General features: G+C 43.0%; 1 long non-coding RNA gene across 3 annotated transcripts; it reads left to right on the top strand.

Moving 5' to 3' along the window:
* Nucleotides 1-765: 765 nt before the first annotated feature.
* Nucleotides 766-21,381, top strand: LOC135314075 (uncharacterized). 3 transcript variants are annotated; one of them, XR_010373555.1, is made up of 4 exons: nucleotides 766-1,065; nucleotides 7,821-7,926; nucleotides 11,286-16,520; nucleotides 18,650-21,381. It is a non-coding gene; the product is annotated as an uncharacterized LOC135314075 (long non-coding RNA). The 3 variants fall into 3 exon arrangements; XR_010373554.1 differs by having other exon boundaries at nucleotides 11,286-20,089; nucleotides 21,090-21,381; XR_010373552.1 differs by having other exon boundaries at nucleotides 779-1,065; nucleotides 11,286-21,381.
* The last annotated feature ends 588 nt before the right edge of the window (nucleotides 21,382-21,969 follow it).

The raw sequence follows: 21,969 nt of genomic DNA, 5'->3' as shown, positions 1-21,969 counted from the left end.
GGTGGCTACCTCTTCCTCCACCCAGCTCTCGTTCCAGGGCCTGCCCGCTCCCTGCTTCGTGCTGTCCGGAGGTGCTGCCCGGCCCCGTCCGTCCGTCCGTCCCGCTCGCCTTCCCCCGCCCCCTTCCCCGGCGGCGAGCCGCGCGGCGCACAGGCCCCGCCGGCGGCCAGAAGGACCCGGGGGCGACGGGGGATTCCGGCCCGGCCTCCTCTCCTCTCCCCGGGGCCTGGCGCACACTCTCCGCCGGGAGAGGAGGCCCTGCCCCGGCCTGGCGGGCGGCGAGCAGCCCCGGGAAGGTCACCGGCACCGCGGAGCCGAGCACGGAGAGGCTCCCTCCGGCACCGCCGCCGCCGTTGCTACGGCTGCCGGCCCAGCCTCAGCGGCCGCTGGGTGCCGCGCTCCGCCCGGGCTCGCTCCGTGCCGGTGCCCGGCGGCCGCCTCCGAGTCCGAGTGCCAGGCTGCCCCCTTCCTTCCTTCCTCGCCTCCCGCCCCTTCCCCGCTGCCAGCCTTCCCCCGCCGGGTCCCTCCGGTGCCAGGCTGCCCCCTGCGGGTCTCGGTGCCGAGGCTGCCCGCCGCCGGCGCTACGCCCGGCGGGCCGAGGGCGGCCGCCGCTGCCCGTTCCGCGGGTGCCGGGAGCGGGGTGCCCGCCGCCGCTCTGCCCCGGGCTCAGCGGCAGCTGCAGTGACTGTGTGTCTGTGTCATGTCTGTGCATGGGCGGGCGGAGGCGCGGGGCCGAGGCGGAGCCAGCCCGCTGACACACCGCCCAGCGACAGGCGCCGAGCGCCCAACCAGCGGCGGCCCACACCGCCGCCCGCCCGCCGGCGCAGCGCCGCGCCGCGCCCGGGGCCGCTACACCTGGGCCCAGGCGGAGGGGGGCCGGGCCGTGACTGCGACACCGTCCCGCGGGAGGGGGCTGTGGGGAAAGGCGGCGGGGTGGGGTGCTTCCAGCCCGGCGTCCGCCTGCCTGAGGGCCGTCCCAGCCGCCGGCCATCGCCCTCCGAACGGCCGTCCCAAGCGCCGCACCTGAGCGCGCCGTCCCGGCCGGCGAGCGGCCGGAGCGCTGGGGTAAGTGAGGGGAGAGCGAGGGGCGCCCGGCCCGGCCCTCGCCTCAGGCGGCGGCGGCGGCGGCGGCGGCGGGCTGCCCGTGACGGGGCGAAGGGGGGCCCAGCCCTCGGCCGTGCGCGCTCGGCGGTGGAAGACCCAACTCCGTACCGCCACACGTCCCGAGCGAGTGCCACATCTTGTCGCTTCAGTGCGGCGGAGCGTGTCCCTGTGTTGTTCCCCTGCGCGCTGGTGACTGCTGAGAGTGAAGTGATAAATGCACATTTTTATTTTTTTTCCCCTCTTGCCGTGGGCATAGAACAACCATCCACGCTTTTTTTTCTTTTTTTTTTTTTTAAGTTATTTTTATTCATCTTTCTTTCACTTCATTAGCGGTGTAAAATGGATGGTTGCAATACGTTAGCATATTAAGAGGACCTACGTGATAAACTGTGTATGGGTGGAGAGGGTGCCTGAAATTTCGAGGGGAGTGCAAGGAGAAAAGAAGTGAGAGGAGGGGAGCAAATGTGCATACACTACGATTTTAAAAAGGCATCGATCCATTCTTAGAATGCAGGAGGAAGGAAAGTACACGCGTGCTTTGAGTAACAATGTAAATAATCAGAAGTAGAAATAATAGGGACACTATTCAGTACTTACTGTTTTCTTCTTCCAGAACGGTAAGGGAGTAGTTTAAGAGAAAAACGTTGTTCTCTAAAAGATACCACAGATGCTACTTTCTCTTCTTACATCAACTGCTTGATTGCTATAACTTATTCAGAAGTTGCTTTGTTGCGGGCAGGAATTGTGTTTTGCAGTATGCTGTACCAAAATATTCTGAACTCTGGAACAGGTTATTATTCATGGCAAGATAGTGTTTGCCAGACTTTATAAAGGCATCGGTCCATCAAGCTTAGCATTCTGCCGCCAGCAGCACCCACTTCCTGGTGCTTTAGTCACGAGTGGTATCAGATGAATTGAAGTAAATCATGAAGTTGAACATGCCAGTAATATCACATAAGTGTTACTAACTGCAAATTTTGAAATATTATGACAACTAGGAAAACATTTTGGGGAAAAAAAAACCCTGCATATCTGTAAAAATAATTCTGATATGAACAATTTTCTGGGGAAGCTACAGTAACATGCAGATTGTTATCTATTGTGCTAGTTATTTTCATGAGCAAATCGAAGTCAGAAATGGGCTGTACTGAAGTGACTTATCTGTCCATTCCCCTAAGTGAAGCTAAAGGATTAGCCTTCATGTAATAATGTTTTCTTGCACTGATGAAGGATTGTAACTGCTTTGGTGACAGTCACAACGAACGAATTGCTGGGGAATTGTATGGAGGTGGAAACGAGATTGCATATACGGCTTCATCATTAATAAAGCCAGGTTGTCTACTGCCTGTTACTGCAATTCTCAGCAGTTTCACTTTTTTTAGTCTCATGCTATGTCTTAAATACTAGTAAACTGTCAGTCTGACCCTACAAAATATTGAACAATTTCTGCAGGTTCTTAATGTTCTTATCGGCTATTAGAGCAGGCAGGTCTCCGCACCCACAAAAATTCTTAGGTTTTAAGAGCGGCACGGATTATCAGGATTACCTAATGTACCACCATACATGAAAAATAATGGCACTTCATACTGAAGCAAAATGTCTTACTTAAAATTACTCTGCATCTGTCAGGTTGGTGACTTACTCACAAAATGGACAACAGTTGTCCAAACCCAGAGCAGCATTTGTCAGAGGCTCTGCCTAAGAATGATTACCACTAGGTTACAAAAACTAACAGGGACAGGAGGAATGACTACCTATGAAGATAGAGCTTTTCAGAAATTGTGTTTATACGCAAGTAATCTGTTCATATTCATCGTAAAATTGCTCCATCAGTCTTTGTCCTTGAAAATCCTGAAGTGGCAATTGCTTTGGACATAGAGTAAACAAGCAATGCAGAAGGATCCTTATGCCAAGGACAGGTAGAAGAAATTAGATGCAAATATTTGCACTTCAGATTTCATTCAGCCAGAAGGAAGCTTTCTCCAGAAGCTACACAGATTCTGGAGTGAGATGTCTATTTACATTTAAAAAACAAAAAAAAAAGCAAAACCTATAGTAATGTCAAGTATGTAGTTTAAAAAAAAGTTGGCTGTTATATATGGTTGAAAATCTGAACGCTTTAATAGTCCCATTGTTAAAAAATTTTGTAAGCCAGAACTTTTTTTTAATAGAAACATGTCAGTTTTGAGACAGCGTTATCTGATCAAGTTATACTGATGTGAAATTATCACATGAGTGTTTGGTCTCATGTTTTTTTCCTTACTGGAACAAGAGATAAAGGTGTAACAGTACACACCTTCAACCAGGTTATGGTACTTTCACTGCACCAGAACATCAGCAAATAAAATGGGGGACTTCAACCTGCCAGGTGTCAACTGGGAATACCACACAGCTGGGACAAACAGGTCCAGAAGATTCCTAAACCATCTGGAAGAAAAGTTCTTGGTACAGGTACTAAGGGAACCAACAAAGAAAGGTGCCTTCCTCGATTTGTTGCTTATTAACAGAGAGGGTCTGGTGGGTGGAGTGGAGATTGGTGGCTGCCTTGGCCACAGCGACCATGAAGCAGTCAAGTCTAAAATCTATGGTAACAGGAGGAGAACTGACAGCCAGCAAGAACCTCAGCCCTGGGTATGAGGAGAGCAGATTTCAGGTTGCTCAGGGAGCTACTTAGTAAGGTCGCTGGGGGAAAAGCTTCCAAAGGTGCCGGGGTCCATCAGTGCTGGTCACTTTTTAAGTACCACCTCCTAAGTGCAGGAGCAGGCAATTCCAAAAGGTAGGAAGTCAAGCAGGCAAAGCAGAAGGCTGGCTTGGCTGAGCAGGGATCTTCTTCTAGCAATAAGGTGAAAAGAGTAAGTATATGGCCAGTGGAAGCAAGGTCTGGCAACATGGACAGCACTACAGGGTGCAGGGCTGTGGACAGGCTATTTGCCAGCATAGGGAGGAAATTTGTGAGGCCAAAGCTCGATTAGAGTTGAAGCTGGCCAGTACTGTGAGGGACAGTAGGAAGGGCTTTTTAACATATGTTAATGGCAAAAGGCAGGCCAGAAATAACATTGCCTCATTGCTTGATGAAAATGGTCACCTCACAAATAGGGACATAGACAAAGCAGAGACATTTAATGCTTTCTTTGCCTTGGTCTTCAACACTGATGATGGGCTCTGGGACCGCCTGAGACCCTCTGGTCTGAGGACCCTCTGGGCCCTGGGCTAGAGAACCGTGACTATAGGAATGACAAACTCCCAGTCAACGCTGAACTTGTGTGGGACTTGCTGCACCAGCTGGATCCCTGTAAGCCAATGGGGCCTGATGAGGTTCGTCTGAGAGTAATTAAAGAGCTGGCTGATGTCATCACGAGACCTCTCTCAATTACTTTTTTCAATGCTCTTGGGAATCTGGAGAGGTCCCAGTTGATTGGAAACTGGCAAACATTGTCCAAATCTTCAAGAAGGGCAACAGGGATGACCCTGGTAACTACAGGCCTGTCAGTCTCACTTCTATGCCTGGAAAAATTATGGCAAAGATTATTCTGGGAGTTATTGAAAAACACCTGACAGAAAATGCAGTCATTGGTCCCAGCCAGCACAGGTTCATGAGGGGAAAGTCCTGCTCAACAAACTTAATTTCTTTCTATGACAAGGTTACCCACCTAGTTGACCAAGGGAAGCCAGCTGATGTAAGCTTTCCTGATTTCAGTAAAGCTTTCGATACTGTCTCTCACAGTATCCTCCTGGACAAAATGTCCAGTGTACAGCTGGATAAACACCTAATGCAATGGGTGAGCAACTGGCTGATGGGTCAAGCTCAAAGGGTCGTAGTAAATGGGGTTACATCCAGCTGGCTGCCATTCACTAGGAGGGTTCTGCAGGGATCCGTTATGGGGCTGGTACTCTTTAATCTCTTCATCAATGACTTGGATGCAGGACTGGAAGGAATACCAATTAAGTTTGCTGATGACACAAAATTGAGAGGAGCTGTTGACACTCTCAAGGGCAGAGAGGCCCTGCAGAGAAATCTAGGCAAATTAGAGAGCTGGGCAATCACCAGCTGTGTGAAGTTGAACAGGGACAAGTTCCAGATTTTGCACCTGGGGCATGGCAACCCTGGATGTACATACAGACTGGGGAACAAGAGGCTGGAGAGCAGCCCTGCGGAGAGAGACCTGGGGGTTCTTGTCAACAGCAAGTTGAACATGAGCCAACAGTGTGCCCTGGCAGCCAAGAGGGCCAACCCTGTCCTGGTGTGCATCAAGCTCTGTATTTCTAGGCAGTCGAGGGAGGTGATTGTCCTGCTCTGCTCTACACTGGTGCGGCCTCACCTTGAGTACTGTGTACAGTTTTGGGTGCCAGAGTTTATTAAGGGTATAAAGCTACTAGAGAGTGTCCAGAGGAGGGCCACAAAGTTGGTGAAGGGTTTTGAGGGGAAGCCATATGAGGAGCAGCTAAAGTCCCTTGGTTTGTTCAGCCTAGAGAAGAGAGTGAGGGGGGACCTTATTGTGGTCTGCAGCTTCCTCACAAGGCAAGGGGGAGGGGCAGATGTTGATCTCTTCTCTCTGGCAACCAAAGATAGGACCTGAGGATTGGCAGGAAGATGTGCCAGAGGAGGATGAGGTTGGATATTAGGAAAAAATTCTTTACCCAGAGGGCGGTGGAGCACTGGGACAGGCTCCCCAGGGGAGCAGCAATAGCACCAAGCCTAATGATATTCAAGAGGCATTTGGACAATGCCCTCAGACACATGGTGTGAGTTTTGGGGTTGTCCTGTGCAGGGACAGGAGTTGGACTCGATGATCCTTGCAGGTCCCTTCCAGCTCAGGACATTCTATGATTCTATGAAAATAGGCTCAAGGCTGTTTGTAAGACCCCAAACACTTGCGGATTACCTGGGTTTTGATGAACAAAAATATGCCCAGTAGAACCATTTTACGTGAAAGGGAGGTATAAGGCCCATAGTATTTTAACTTATAAAAGTGCAGGAAGTTCATCTCCCATTTAACACCAGTGAAGTCATTTTCACATTCTTATGGTTGCTTCATTGGTCTAGCTGAATTCAACCACTCTGAGGTCTTTTGAGGAAAAAGACAGTGCTTTGTTCAGGGGGTGACTGAAAAGTGCTTTACTACTCTAATAGTGCATTTTGTGCCAGCTGCAATAGAAGCTAAAACATTCCTGAAAACCAGGAAGATGTTCTGTCCCCACTGCTCCACACACACTCCTGTGGTTAATCAGCATTTTAAATACCTAGTGAGGCTGATGCTGCTGTGTCATGCTCAAGATACAGGATATGCATGGACAAAGCCAAGTTCTCCATGACCTGCTTTTGTGTGGAGTTGGTGAAACAGCTACTTTTCATAAAATCAACCATTCAGGATGTTCCCATGGGGAACAGAAATTCAAATCTGATTCAGCAGGCTGGCTGGATTGTGTTAACTGATCCACTTCAACACAGAAGCTTGTGACTCTTTATAAATTGCCACTCTTAACTTCTAGGTGCTAAATTGCACAACTGTTAGTACTATCAGAGCATGAAGAGCAAGACCAAAAGTCTGAAGCAAGTCCTAACCCTTGATATTCTTGTTATCTGCCACTGCAATGAATACAGGACTACTGCAGAACAGGAGTAAAAGGCTTTCAGACAAGAAATAAGTGAAATTTAATCTACTCTGGAAAAATAAATTCCCAGTTCTTGAGTGTAAAGTGGAAGCTCTGTTATATATTCTGTCCACAAAAGGAGTAAATTAAAATTTAATGGTGATTTCCCTGTGCATGTAACAGAAAGAAGAAAAATCAAGAAAACCCAAGAAAGTCAGAGCAAGATCCAGATTCCCTGGGGTTATAGGAACGGGAAAAAATGAAGACTGGTAAACTGAAAGCTTTTAAATAACCGGAACACGCCATGAAAACCTTAAACTTCAGAATGCAAAGGAAATTAAGTTATTAAAACATAAATTATTTCTCTTTTAGGCCAAAATAAATTTCAGACAATAAACTGATTGTTCTGTGTTAACTTATTTTGATTTTCATATGGGTTTGTCCCAGAATTCAGTTGTGCTTCTAGATGCAAACAGATAAACATCCTAGAGTCTTAGACAGTATTATGCCGTATTTCAAAGAAAACTTGAAGGACAGAGGTTTTTCCTATTTGTTTGTTTTATATCTCTGACAGACCTTTCAGTGGATGTTTTTTTTTCATTGCTGCCCGTTACTGCTTTCCATTTGTTGTGACTCAGTCATTTAGAGAATAGTTGGGGTGTTTTTGTTTGGTTGGTTCTTTGGTTGGTCTTTTTTAATGAATAGCGCTTTTAAAACCATAAAAACTAGTGAAGATATGCAGAAGAATATGGTGCAACTTTAATTTTATGAAGTTAACCTGATTTCAAGTTGATAGTACTTTAAGTTTGGACCTACCATGGTCAAGTCAATCCTGTATTTCTACTTACAGAAATAGTTTATTACTGTTTTGCTAAAATGACTTATCTATCTCAGAAAAGACTTTATTTCATACCCTTTAAAGTCAATGCCGGTGTTTCCAGAGCTCTTAGTAATTCATAACTGCATGCTAAAAAAAAAAAGTAACAAGTGCTCTGTTTGAAGTTTCTTTTTTTGTTTGTTTGTTTTACAAAGGAATCTTCACACCTATGCTGTTTGCAGTGAAATTCTGGATAATATACAGTAGCATAACAATTCAGTATTAATATGTATCATTCCCTTTACAGAATCTTCTGGGAAAGAAAAGCAGCATTGGACAAACTTTAAAATAATTTTAAACCTCAGTGTCTATGAAGGTGTAACTGACCCAGGTACTCTTAAGCCTAAATCCAGGTATGTTGAATTCAGTGGAGCAACTGCACTGATCTCAGTGGTATTCAATCTAAACTATCCTTTATGTTCCAGGAATATATATACACACACGTATATACATACACACACAATTTTATGAAGTTCTCTTTTAGTAATTGTTTCTATTTGACTGCTTCACCTCACTCCCAAGCAAATAGAGGATATAGTGTCTCTCTCTCGTTACTCTGTTCGTTATAGTTCTCCATTTATTGCCCTGCAGTATGAATGCTAAATAAGACTATGAAAAGCTTTAAATGAATTGTAGACCTTATAATTAATATCTGCTATCCTTTCTGGAAGTATTAAAGCACAGGATGTATCACTTCTCCTCTATTAGCCTTACACACTTAGTTTTAATTCATCTAAGGACACCTTTCACTACTCTGGTGAAAAAGAGGATACTCTACCTGATCAAAACAAGACCTTTTATTTCCATTAGAAGCACCTGTCTTATACATAGAAGGTTTAATTGTTTTCAGAATAGCTTCATTAAGTTCTGAAAGTGTTACCAATACAGGCCTCCCCAGAGCCAGGATACTAATTAGAAGGAAAACTTGCCTTACAGTAGTTGAAGAATTGCATCTTCTTTAAGAGAGCGGGAAGGCTCATTCAATCATTGACAGAATGTTTCTGCCACAAAGTAGTAATAACTGCCAGTTATATGAACTCAGAGAATACCTGTGACAAATGAGTTATTCCCACAGTCAAATAGCCTCTTCAGACAAATGAAGACAGTAACCCTAATAAGGATTAAGTAAACAATGTTAAGATGTCTATGAAGTTCCATGCAGTCCAAGCAATGTCCTCTACGGCCAGCATCATCTGTCGGCTCCAACATCCCTAAGTCAGTGGGTATAGGCATATTTGGAGGGTCCAGTGTGAATGCTTGGATTGCTTCCTGAGGCAGCCAGAGTGTCAGTAGTAACACATCTGGCCTTTGTCACATTTATGCTGATTTTGTATTAAAGCTCTTTTAAGTCTGACCGAAAAAATCTACATAGGACTAAAGAGTAAGTGTAAATATAAAATGTAAACAAAATTAAAACAGGCAGATGAGTGATAAAAACATAGATCCTATTACAAGTTAATGCATGATATCAAGACTTGTTAAAATAATTTTAAGTTTATATCAACAGTCAGGCCTTTAGAATCTGTATTAAAAAAACCTGAGTTAAAAATAGGCACTGTGGGAAGGAAAGTTACCCCAAACTTACTTGTAAGAATCACTACCTAATGAGTCAAATAGGAATATTTTTGAGCAAAATTAAATTACCATAATTATCAGTCAGATCTTAGAACTTCCATATTTTTGCCCAATGAGGGCTATTCTTTTAGATATTATCTAGAGAATTTCTCTAGAAATCAGAAACGTGTTATAGCTGCTACTATCCAATGAAGGGAGGGTAAAATGAAACACAGATCCTGCCTAGTGACTTGGGCTTATTTGCTTTTTGACCATCGCAACAGTAAGACTGCCCAATATGAATCTTTTCTGTCAGTTTAACAACATTGACAAAGTCCACTTTCATGTCCTTGTCAGACAAAAGCACAATGGAAATATATGTGCAGGCTTCTGAATATAAACAAGGAGCACAGTATGAACAGCCAAGCATACAAACATGAACTCATTTAGTGGCCACAAGTGGTTGTGCATCTCAGAAGTGTACAGTGAATAAAATAAAATGTTCCTTTGCTGGGGCTGAGATGCGACTGTGAGCTGCATCAGCTCTCTGGCCAAGACTGTCAATGCTAAAGAAAGTTTCTGTGTTCTTGCTGGCATTTGAGAAGTTGTGAGCTATGATCTGGTCTTGATACATTGGCAAAAGAATAGGAAAGGTCAACCCATCTCAGCAGTGAAACTGTCAGTAACAAAAGGATAATCCTCCTCAGCCTCAACAGCAGTTACAGGGAAGCTGATGTTAAGGTCAAGCAACAAGGCAAGACCAATACTAGTGCCAACACACCTGTCAACATTAAACACCTCTTTTTCAGAGAAGTACTTTAACACTTCAATATTCTGTGATTTAGACTGTATCTTGACATGGTAGGATTTTTTTCCATTGATTCTTAGGTGCAACTAAAGCTATCAGACATACTAGAGGTCAAGCAGATAAGGCCAGACCCAGAAAAAGGACAGTCCTTCAAAGTCTGAAGGTGACATTGAAGGAATCCAGGAACAGATACAAGAAAGCCCAACCAATTCAATAGGTGTTTTACACTCTGTGTGTGCATTTGCATTTCTGAGCTTGGCAGCCACACAGGTGCTGGCATTGCTACTTACTCTAAAATTGCATTCTGTATCAGATTGTGTACTGAGGAAAGGAATAAGCTTTTACTACCTTGGATGGCATCAGAATGCACAGTTCCTGCAGCACCTAAATGACCAGACCAAGCGAAGTTTCCAATAAAATCAGTACGTGTTTAAGTCCGTTAAAAGAAGAACTTTATCTACAGAGAGAGAAAATAATTTTAAACATAATTTCTTCAACTAACACACAAGATCTCAGTGCTGGAATCGGAAATTATACTGGCGTGGTGCCCTTTGCCCATGTTGACAATATTTCAGAGCGTGCTGCCTTATTGTTTCTGTGCCAGCTTGATATTACAGCAGTTCCAATGAGAGGGAATAACTTGAGAGATTTTTCCAGTACCAGACTCGATGCAGATGGCTTTTTGAAACTTTTTCCCACCTTCTTCCACTCAGCATAACCAAACACAAAATAGATGCAGCCAAGACAAGTGACCATCGGCAGGATATGTTGTGTTTCCTTACCTTCTCCCAGATCAAGGTGAAAAAGATACAACTCCTTGAGAATGGAATTTGCCAAATACAGTGGTAGCTTTGCTATGGCAATTACTGGGCTGTAGTATAGGAGTCCTACCCTGTTTTTATGGATTAGCTCATTGAAAGGAAGCACTAGTTGCAAGTCCTCTTTCTGCAGGATAATCTGTGGAAGTTTGAGAGGTCACATATTACTGGGTGGTCAGCGACTGGAGCCTCGAAACTAGTGATGGATTAAGAAATCATCTCAGAATTCTGCTAGGAAACAATGCCACCAGTCTGTGAGCATTAAAAAAAATGGATTTTACTTACGTAAGCCTTTAAAAACTCCATATGTGCTTAGTAGAGAGTTGCTAAAAGGGAAGAGCTGCATCCTGAAAGAAACTCTATCCATGAGGTGAGCTCAGACCTCTTCTTCTTCCTTGACTAGTCTAACACAGCAGCTAAGAAAGCTCACTCTCCTTGGAATTGTTACCAGGCTTTGCACCTGCTGATCCCTGACATAAATTTTGGGTTTTTTTTTTATTATTTTCTTCTTCTTTTCTATCCTTCACTGCAGGAGCAAAATGGAGTTTTTCTAAACTGGTTATCCCTTTCAGCTCAAGCTCAGGTGGGGATGGATACTGGAATTAGCAATGGTGAGTTTATTTCCTCCATAGGAGACAGAAAGAGAACAAAAGAGATTTGATGGGGAGTTGGGATACAAGATGAAAACCAGGATTGTCTGGATGAAGAGATCAGATGTTGCAAAGAGAGGTGAGGATACTGAAGAGTGCCATGAAGTCTGCACCTGACCTTTTTGCAAAAGTAAGGGTCTGGCAGAAACCACTCTCTGATCATGTAATTAGGAATTGTATCATAATCTGAAAAAAAAAGGTGTATCAAATTCTTTTTGCAGATGAGAATTTAGTTGTCATTTCCTAACTGTGTAGTTCAGTTTGCAACCACAGTGATGTTCTATTAATGTAGTTTTTGCGTGTAAGGCTGGGTATTACAGAAAAAGAATGGAGAAGATGGGGTCTTAATGAAGTTTTTGTTGCTTCAAGCTTATACTGACTGCATTACTCACAAGTACCTATATGAACAGGAAGCTTTTTTTCCTAGTTTCTTTCTAGTGATGGCATTTATAGAAAAAAAAAACAACAAACAAACTAATAGGCACAAATAAGAGTTAGATGCCCAGATGTGTTTTATGCAATTGAAGGTCTCAGAATGTTGACACCCCAAAACATTTATGTTTGTGTCGCCTACATTTAGAATAGGATTCTGCCATCAGATTTGCGGTTTGCTCCCTGAAATAATGCTCACAACAGGTATTCTCCCTTCTGGGCATTTTTTAAGAAACTGAGGCACTAATGAATTACATTTTTTGAAGAATTTTCTGACAGCGTCAGTGTAACAGGGCACGAACAGGAAGACGATTCTATCCACCAGCATGTACATGGTAAAGGCTTAGATGCAAGTGACACCTGCATGACAAATTGGGTGATAGAAGATACAGCTGTCATTGCTTGATTTCCATCCATCTGCCCCATTACCTCAGTAGATCAATTGTTTTATATACTAGTAATCACATGCACATGATTCTTTTGATAATCTCTCTCACTACTGTTGAGCAGATTTACACTCACAACAGAGAAAGTTGTAGCCTACCCTTCCTGCAGTAACTTGTAGCAGAATGTTTATTTAACTAACTTCAGGTGATAAAATGTCAAATCCAGCAGAGGTGCAAGCAGAGCATACTGTCTTAAGACATTAAAAGGCTGATTTGAAGAAGGAATTGCACCAGCTGAATTAATATTATGTTCCAGTCGATTTTCTAGACCTGTGTTCCTTCTGCTAGGAAGGGAGGTAGCCTTTGGGAAAATACTAATTTTCAGTTTCCTCTGCTGCAAAGAATAGTCTCAGAAGAAGGACATGCTTGAAACCAGTTGTCACAAAATGTTTGGGTTGGACAGAGAGCCTGAGATTTCACAAATACGCCTCAGATATGCAGGGCAACGGAGTTTCAGCATAGTGTATGTCTCTGGTATAACTGACACTTAACATGCTACTTTGAAGGCATCCTTTGCAGGAAATTTCAGTAGACCCAGCATCCAGCCTGTCCACAGAGTAGTTGTGCAGTTCTGCACCAAGTCTAGGGAGAAAGTGGCAATTTCTACCCTAGAATCTTAGCATATATTGGACTGATTAACATCCTTTGAATGACAGGATTACACATGGTCATTAGCCCCACAACTCTCTACTTCCCAATTAATTTTGGTGCAAAAATATAGATACCTTTTATTTTTTTGTATTTTCCTCTTCCCTTATTTTTGTAAACAAAGGTCTAAAAATCAGAATGTTTGGAGACCCTGGGGCATCTGCCTTTCTCTGGAGACTGAAGATGGTTATCTCAAAATGATGTATTAGCTTCTTAGCAGGCTGCTATCTCTAGGAGTCTGAAAGCAATATCCATGCTTCTATTAGGTGTGTGTCATTTCACCAGGGATAGAAAGATATGGACCTATTTTCTAAAATTGCATGAAGTGGGAAGAGTAAATGCAGGAGGACAAGTAGTTAATAGAAATTACTAAGAAATACAATACTAAAAATATCCTGTCTGTTTTAATTAAAAGTAAACCGTCCCCACCAGTTTAAATTACACGTACTCCCCTCTGAGCGGGAAAGAGAAAAAAGAAATTTCCATCTCCAGCTTTTGAAACTTCATCTGTCTCCTGGGTACTGAGCACCAAATCTTCAGCTGGCAGATGTCAGCAGACAGTGCTGAAACTTTACCATATTTCTGAAGGATCCATCCGACACCAGGCTGCCAGCTTAAGTGTCAAAATCCCAAATACTCTCAGCGCTACTTGAGGGCAATCACAAGAATTGCCTGGGGACCTTGCACAATGTTGTCAGCCTGACAAGGCTAAGATGGGTAGCAGAGCAAACCATTCTGCAGGTGGGTAGAGCATACACTTCATTCCTTAGCCTCTTCCTGTAGCTACTATGGCTGTTACCAGCTCTGCCTCCAGTACTGCTGCTCAAACCTATTGCTTTCCTGAGACCTAGACATTCGTTCATGATGAACCACATCAGCAGTACACTGGCTCTTTAAACCTGGGGAAGACAGTGTCAAAGCAAACCAGACACCATAAATAATGTTACAGAGTAGACTTGGAGGGGGCAGTGAGCAAAGAGGAAGGAACCAAAGAGTGGATCATGGACTTACAAAGTTTAGGTGAAATGAACGCGCCAGTACACCAGGCTGGAATGTAACTGGTGGAAATGTGGGCACAAATATCTTTTTGTCTGGTTAAGTCTGTTGATGAGAAAAATTACATAGCTTCTAATTGGCATGCATGTTAAAAACTATGCCCCAAACAAGTGGAAATTAGATAAGATTCTGAACATGCTGTATAACAGGAGTCCAAATAAACAGGGCTCAGAGGGAGAGGAAATTACAAGTGAATTTTAGCAGTCGCTGCAAATTATCTCAAATAAGTTCTTTATATTTATGTGCTTCTGTGATGTCAAGCTGCAGGAGCTCAGGAATTTTCCAGAGCTTGTTGCAAGTGCTGTGGCTCGGTGGAGGTCTGAGGCTCTTTGGGACAAGATTGAAGATCCCATCTCTAGCCTCAATGAGTCACTAACAACTATGGGTGCTGAGACCACAACTATGAAAAAGCTGTACAGACATGCTAAACACTGCATGCTGCCCATTATCCCAGAGAAATCAAGAAGGCTTTTATAGGAACATGTAAACCTTTGCAGCAGACCAGCCCCAGGTGTGGACCAGGTAAGCTGTGGTCCAGCAAGCTGCTTTGTCTATGCCAGGGCCATGGAAAACCAGGTTGGCTGCTGTGACTGCGGTTGTCACCACCCAGGGAACAGGCAGGTTGTCTGGTGTTATGTCCACCGCTGCATTTTAGAGGCCTCTCCAGCAGTGCTGTCTCCAGCCACAGGCTACCCACCCTCTCAGAGTTGCTGAAGGTGTGCAGCAGCCTGTCTCCCTCCATTTCTTTTCCCATAGCAACAGCAGCCCCATCCTTAGTCACCCTGCTTTGAGGCAGAAACATTGCGTTTTGCATGTGTTGTGAGAAGTGTTGAGATGGCTCTGCATTGCAGGACTGGGGCTTACATGTATACCAGAAAACCCCTCTGAATTAGTTATAAAAGTTGATGTGCCCTGTTTACCTCTTTGGGAGGTTTTGACAAATGAACAACAAAAAAGGCAGCTTCTTAAGAGTTTTTGAATGGTGGAAGGTGACCCAGTCTGGGACAACACGGGAACAGAAGGCGAGTGAAAATCAAATGTGCATGAACCATTTATCATCATTAGAGATTACTAGGTAGGATCGCTACGTATATTTGAACACCTAAATGCTTTTTTTTTAATTCTAGGGAAAGCCTACTACATTTTTCTCTATCAAGAAATGCTACCTAAAGGTATTACTCTCAGTAGTTCTGGGTGAGAGATAAGTAATTTCATACAGTGCTATTCACATTCCATACAACTAAACTCACCACCTTTCTAAAAGCAACAGTCAAAACAACCCTCCCTCCGAAGTACACAGATCCATAAATTGTTTAAAACCTTATCTCACATTCACTTACACACAAAATAAGGGTCTCCCTATGTTCTAAACTGTGAGATTTGGTGAATGAATGATGCAGAATCCCCTCCTAGAATTGCAGGGTCTATACGTCTCATGAGGCACTGAATCTCTCCACTGATTTTGGCAAGAATCTGCTCTATTCCCCTACCCTTCCCAGTTCCTTTATTTGAAAAACAAAAAAAATTAAACAGCCTGAATCAATTATCACATAAGTAATTGTTTCAGAGAGAACCAAAAGATGCAGTAGTAAAGAAGAACTAGTTAGGTGGAATCTGCTACTGGTGTTATGAAAACATTGCTTTGGGAAATAAGTTCCTAAGTAGTAATCTGTGATACAGAATTAGTTTTTCGGTTTGATGCATGTTCTCTTCAGAGGGGAAAAAGAAATCAGCCTGATTTCTCTACTTTCGTAGTTACAAGAACCTCTTTTCTGAATTTGTGATCTGTTCATTTCACATGTTTCCAGATTCCCTTGATCTGTTAAAGCAGTAATTCAGGGGTGGAAGTAGAAATACGTGGGCAGCGGGAGGGAGTAAAAGGTAACCAGGACGAAGAACAATTGTGTGATGCACAATCAAGGTACTGAAGAACTTTTTTGCTTATTTCTTGTTTTTTTCTTTTTCCCTTTGTGGCTTGCGTTGGTGAGATTTACAGTCTAAAAGCTTTAACTCACTGTTAATACTGATTCTTGTCTGGGAATATATGCATTTAAATGCTCATACTGTTGTAGGCACTGAAATTCAGCAACACTTTTTTACACTGCTATTCTACAAAAAGCATAGGGAATGCCCGTAAGAGGATCTTTTCCTTTAGCAAAAAGACACAACCTGATTAGAACATTATGTAATCTTTAATACGTTTTTCGTATCTTTGGTGTCTAACTCGGAACTCAACTCCTCAGATACTGGTGGTAACAGCAAGTGGGAAAACATAAAATTTCCGGCCTGATGACTTTTTCATGGGTTGTCCAGAACCGATGGGTATTGCTAGATGAGAAGGAGCACATGTGAGGGAAAGAAGGATGGCGGCCAACAGTAAGAGTCACTGTTGTACCTTCCTCTACCGCTATGTCAAGAAGCCAGCGCTCCACCCGTAAGCAGGGATGGGTTGGTGGAAGGTTAGGAACACTGGCCTCCAGAGGAGGTTGGGAATTTCTGAGCAGGAAGATGATCTTTGAATGCAAATCCCCACAAGTGAGTAAATAAAAATAAGCATTAAGAATGTGTGAGGGGAAAAAAAAAATGGAGGGCAGGGGAGAGGGGTATGGCAGGGAGAAGATACTGCAGCATGGTGAAAGAAAAGGTGGAGGTGGATAATGGAGCCAGAGACCTATGCAAAAATAAATGCAAAGGATGAAGGAAAAAGAGACTTTGCTGTTTCAAAGGACTGAAGGAAGTAATTAAAATGAAATCTGGGAGAAAATCGTAGAGAAGAAACAGGGAAGACTAAAATCTGAATTGCAGCCCACAGATCTCCCAGTGCACTGAATGTCTAGCTCAACAAACCTAATCCAATTTGTGTAACATTCAAAATACCTTTAGTTAATTTTGTAACCTCCTCACTGGAAATGCAGTACACTTTCTATACCACTAAAGATGTGCCTCACAAGTGGAAGTAGTGATTAATTTGATGAATAATTAACCATTGAGTCCAACTGTCCCATCAGTAACCAACTTGAACGGAGAGACCGGTGAATGTGATGACAGGCAGTGGAACATTAATGAGTAAAATAATGATAATCCTATAGAGGTTAAATGGGAAGGACAAAACAGCTATTTTGGCTCTTGCCCAGTCTGAGCTTGTGCACTAAAGAGGTGCAGTCAGTTGGTCTCCAAATGTTACAGACCAAAGCAAAAGTTAAGACAAAAGGGCTGAGCCTATCCCTGATCTGATCTCTTATAAAAGGGAGAGGGCATTTTATCAATATCCACTCTGAGTACAAATGAATTTAAGGAAGAACTGATATATTTGGTTTATAAATACAGTGTAGAAAACAATCCCTAATTTTTTAAGAGTTCCCTACATCTTTCAAGGACTCCTGCCCCCTTTTATTATCCAATATGGATCATGCTGAAAATAAATTCGTCTATGGAATGCAGCATGTCCAATAAATGCATTAACATCTTATCCAAGGAGATTGTTCAAGAGATTTTTTAAATGGTTGGTACATTTTATGTGCAGCAAAGGTCTTTAGAAGTGTCTCTCTATCTTGGTTTGCTGTTAATTTGGCAAGGACTGAAGCTCTAGGCATCATCACAGACTAAGGCTATGTTAGATGGGATGAACCTCTGATGAACATTGACCACTGAGACTAATAATACCTAATTATGGCAAATGTTTCTCCCACATGAGCACTCACAATTCTTCACACAACAGATACTGAGAATATTCACAGCTGCTTTTGTCCCTCCTGGTAAACTGATGAATCTCCCACCAAAATGCAAATGAAAATGCGTCCTTCATCATAGCACCATGGTCTCATCCTTTCTGCTTCCACCTTTATTAACAGAAAGATTGTTCAAAAAAGAAACCAACCACATCAACAACCAAAACACCAAAGCAAAATAACTCAGGGCAAGAACTTAGGCTCAGCTGTTGCTGGCTTTCCTTCTCCAGGAACTTTTTCCCAAATATTCAAAGTCTAACAGTCCACTTCTGCCTCCAGCAGGCAGCAGGAGATTCTGGCAGGTTCCAGTCTCTGCTGTGAGTCTGGGGCAGCAAGACGTTCCTGCTCATTTGTCAAGTTCAATTTGAAGTTCAGCTAAAGATTTTTGTGTTATGAGAGTTTCACAGCCCCTTTCTGGAGAATGCAATGCAGATGAAACATTTGAATTAGCAAAAGGATATTGCAGAGTCTGCAATGCAAAATTATACCAGATAAAATTGCAGAGAGAGCATTTTTGAGAGAAAGAGAAATAAATGTCGCATTGGGGTTAGAGCCCTCAGAGATAAAAGTTAGAAGAGGAACTCTGTGACTTCAAGGGACTTTGGAAAATGGTAGCTTATTCCTCAGAGAATGCAGCAACGAACCAGCTGGTAGGGAGGGGTGATGCCAGATGCTACCACGTCTGCATTGAGGTAGGAGGGGAGCAGACGAAGTAAAGGGAACGTGTTGCAGTATAATAGACAGCTAGAGGAATTTTACTTCAGGAAATAAAAGCATAAGAAGAAAAAAATACAGCAGTCCAGCATACTCGGAACTGGAGGTTAATGTGGAGCTCTATTGTCTCCCAAAGACAGAGATAATTTTCTCTTAATGAGAATTTTATTATTGTTGCTCATCTCCATGACACAGGAGAATCATGGCTCTGGGTTCTCACAGAGGCAAAGTTACAGCCAACCATTGCTCCAGGGAGTGACAGAGGAGAAAGGTTTGTAGTGCTGGTGACAAGTTTTCTGTGGAGGATGCGGAGGGGAAAGAAAAAAAATGCTTTGAAGATGCCGTACACAATCATTTAAGTTTCAAGCTGGGACTGACGTAAATCTCACACTGAGAATGAAGGATGACAGAGTTGCTGTGGGACTAGCAGCTAGCAATGGACCACACCGTGAAGACAGTTTTTCGCTTACACATTAACTTCACAATATGCAGTTTTCAGTCCTGTTGATGTTGATGCACCCTTATGTTTCTAGCAGCTGCCTATACACTGTATGTATTATGGTAAAGGACTAACGAATCAGAGAATGCTTTCTCATGAGACTAAGCTAAGCAAGATGCCTGTCTGGTGGTAGCCAGCTTCTCTACTAATAAAAAATTCAAACCATTACATCTCCTTCATTCTAGGACTGTCTCCAACACTTAGTCAGCCTCTGCCTTACAAAAGAGCTGACAGTTAGACCAATTTTAAAGCATACAGATCTCCTAGTCGGGACTGCATCTTTCCCTAAGGAAGCAGAACTGAGCTTAAAAACCAAAACAATATACCCTGAAACCACTAGTTTTAAGTGGAGCTTGTCACTAGACAGGTACCCAATAAAGGAGTGTTTTAAACCACTTTTCCCTGGCATCCCTTTCACCTATGACTGTTGACGTGAAAATCAGCTCACAGGAGCACTGTAAGCACAGAAGCAACAACATCAAGCCCTGACCCCTCTTTCTGGCAAATGCAACTGGAGGGACAGCTGAGAATGTGCTTTGCTGGGGTAGAAGCAGCAATACAGAAAACATTCATTTCCCTAGCAACTAGGACAACCTCTTCTTTAATTAGCACATCATGGTCTGAACTTTGCTAATAAAACCTGCCTACACTGCACGCTAACCATGGGTTAGGTAATCTTGCACTTGCCAACATACGGCAGCCTACCACGCTTCAGCATCCTGACATTCTCTGCACTAGCACGCTGTTCTTAGGTCCCACATCTGCAGGCATGCTGTGGGTGGTGGTAATGAATGATACATCCTTGCGGTTTCTCACCCTGGACTCATGATCCCATATCCCATCACACATTTCTCTGGGCTGGCAGGCATAGGGTGCTGTGGAACAGCTTCTGTGTGCTCTCTTGGGATTTGAGAGGTTACTGTCAATGCCAAAAGAATTAGTTTCCTGGCTTAGCAGATACGTTAGAGGAGTAAGAGAGCTACCTCACTGCCCAAACAGCCCCCCTTTGCCTGTCCTCCCTGCTTGCTACTCTGTGCCACCTTCTTCTGGAGCTTCATTCCCAGCAGTATCACCGACGACTAATGGACTTGCGTAGGAAGTCACCAAGATGCAGTGGCACCAGCGATTACAGAATACACTCTTCTAGAAGGTACATCATATAGGTTTGTAGTGCGGTTGTGCTCTGCTTCTGCCCCAATATTACAGGGAAATAAATAAAAACCTGGTCAAGGGAAACTAAGTATGTGGATGAAAACAAGTTCTGAGAAAAAATAAAAACAAGGGTTTACTAAACCGTCGTCACAGCTCTAACTGCAGCTCATATAGACCCACTGAAATGTCTATCAGTGTAGCAATAGTAGTGCTAAGTCTAGAGCAGACAGTAAAACTGGTCTGAGATACTACATGCTCAAATATTTATTCTGGGCTGAGTTCTGTACTGCTGTGAGTATTGGAGAGGTAGAGTCCAAAGCTAGCATGGGTATGCCTGTATGAAATCCTACCACTCCAGTGGAGCAAATCATGCTCTGAGACAACAGGACTCAGTAAGTGGGAGAAATAGTGCATTCAAAAGAGGAGAAAACTAAATTTTGATGTTTTAAAATGCATTATTTATTAACAATATGAATTAAGGAAGCAAACTCTTTCTGTTTTGATGAATTAATACTGGGGATTAGGGAAAGAACATATGATCACGTGCTGTGTTTGGAAAGCCTGTGGATGAGCCTGTGACTACTTGCAGGATAACCTTCAGTATGCTTTTACCTGCGGTTTACATAAAAGTTTATGTCAGGAGATTTCTTAGTTACAAGACTACAATGTTAGAAAGGTCAGACGGAGAGTATTTTACAATAAAGCAGAGATGATTTCTGAAGGTATCTGCTTTGGGTTTTGGTTTTGTTTTTTTAACGTTGAACAACTATGAACTGAAGGAGGAAGCTTCTGCCATCCTACAAGAAGAAAGATACCTATTCAGTATACCAGACACCCCTTGTAAATGTACTCTCTGAAAACCAAGAAATCCACCTCAGGATCAGTAAATTCTCTGAGTGCCCATACATGCTGCACAGTATCATGCACACATAAAATATCAAGCCCACTTTCTCAAATCAGGATAATACTTGCAATACCAGCAACAAGGTGCTTTTCTTCTGTGTTTGAAAGTTTCAGACTTTTAACAGATCATTGCCTCAACTGAATCAGAGATTCAGGGAAGTGCCGTGATGAAAGACACACACTGTGCTTCTGAAGAGGAATTCAGGAAATGCAACTGCAGCTAGTATAAAGAACTGCCACCTCTTTGCTTTGGTTATGTGCATCCCTAAATTAGCCATTAGATAATTCTGCCACTTCACTGAACGCTTGCCCATTCTGCATTGAAGATATTTATTCTCCCTTGTGCAGGAGGAAAGACTTTAGTGGTAGTTATGGAAATAAAAGAGAGAATAAAGCTCCTATACAAATCTTATGTTTTGTGTATTTTCTTATTTGACTATAAAAGTGTTATTCCCAAAGTTATGGAATCAGGGATATTTTAAAACTGCTGATGAGCATCATCCCATTGCTAGCTTAATTAAATACTAGTGATTTACCAATTACAAAAGACAGTTTGTTCCATCAGAAAATCCTTTCCTACTGTATGAAGGCATAACAGGAGAGTATAATATCAACTGCATGAACTATTTCTATAAAATAGAAATACTGAAGTTGACTTCCTCTAGTAAAGTGTTTTGAGATCTACTGAGGAGAAGTGCAGTAGGGGCAGGTAATTTCATTTTTACGCTAAAAGCCTGTTGCTCCTCTCTGCACTGGCAGATTACTCCTCTCAACCAATTAAGATATGGGATTAAAAGGGTGCTATCAATTTAGAATATTTTTCCTTTAGCTGGAATAGCAATAATGCCATGGAAAGCACACAATAAGATTCCTTTCCAAATGAAATCTGGCATTCTTGAGCACTACCACTTTGTTTTCATGCACTGATCCCTCTACCTGTGGAAGGATCTCACTGACAGTTCCTGCGTCACTCCTGCCCCAGGATACT

This window comes from Phalacrocorax carbo, chromosome 1 (genome assembly GCF_963921805.1).
Source record: "Phalacrocorax carbo chromosome 1, bPhaCar2.1, whole genome shotgun sequence".
Taxonomy (NCBI): domain Eukaryota; kingdom Metazoa; phylum Chordata; class Aves; order Suliformes; family Phalacrocoracidae; genus Phalacrocorax; species Phalacrocorax carbo.
This window is presented reverse-complemented; position numbering and strand designations above follow the sequence as displayed.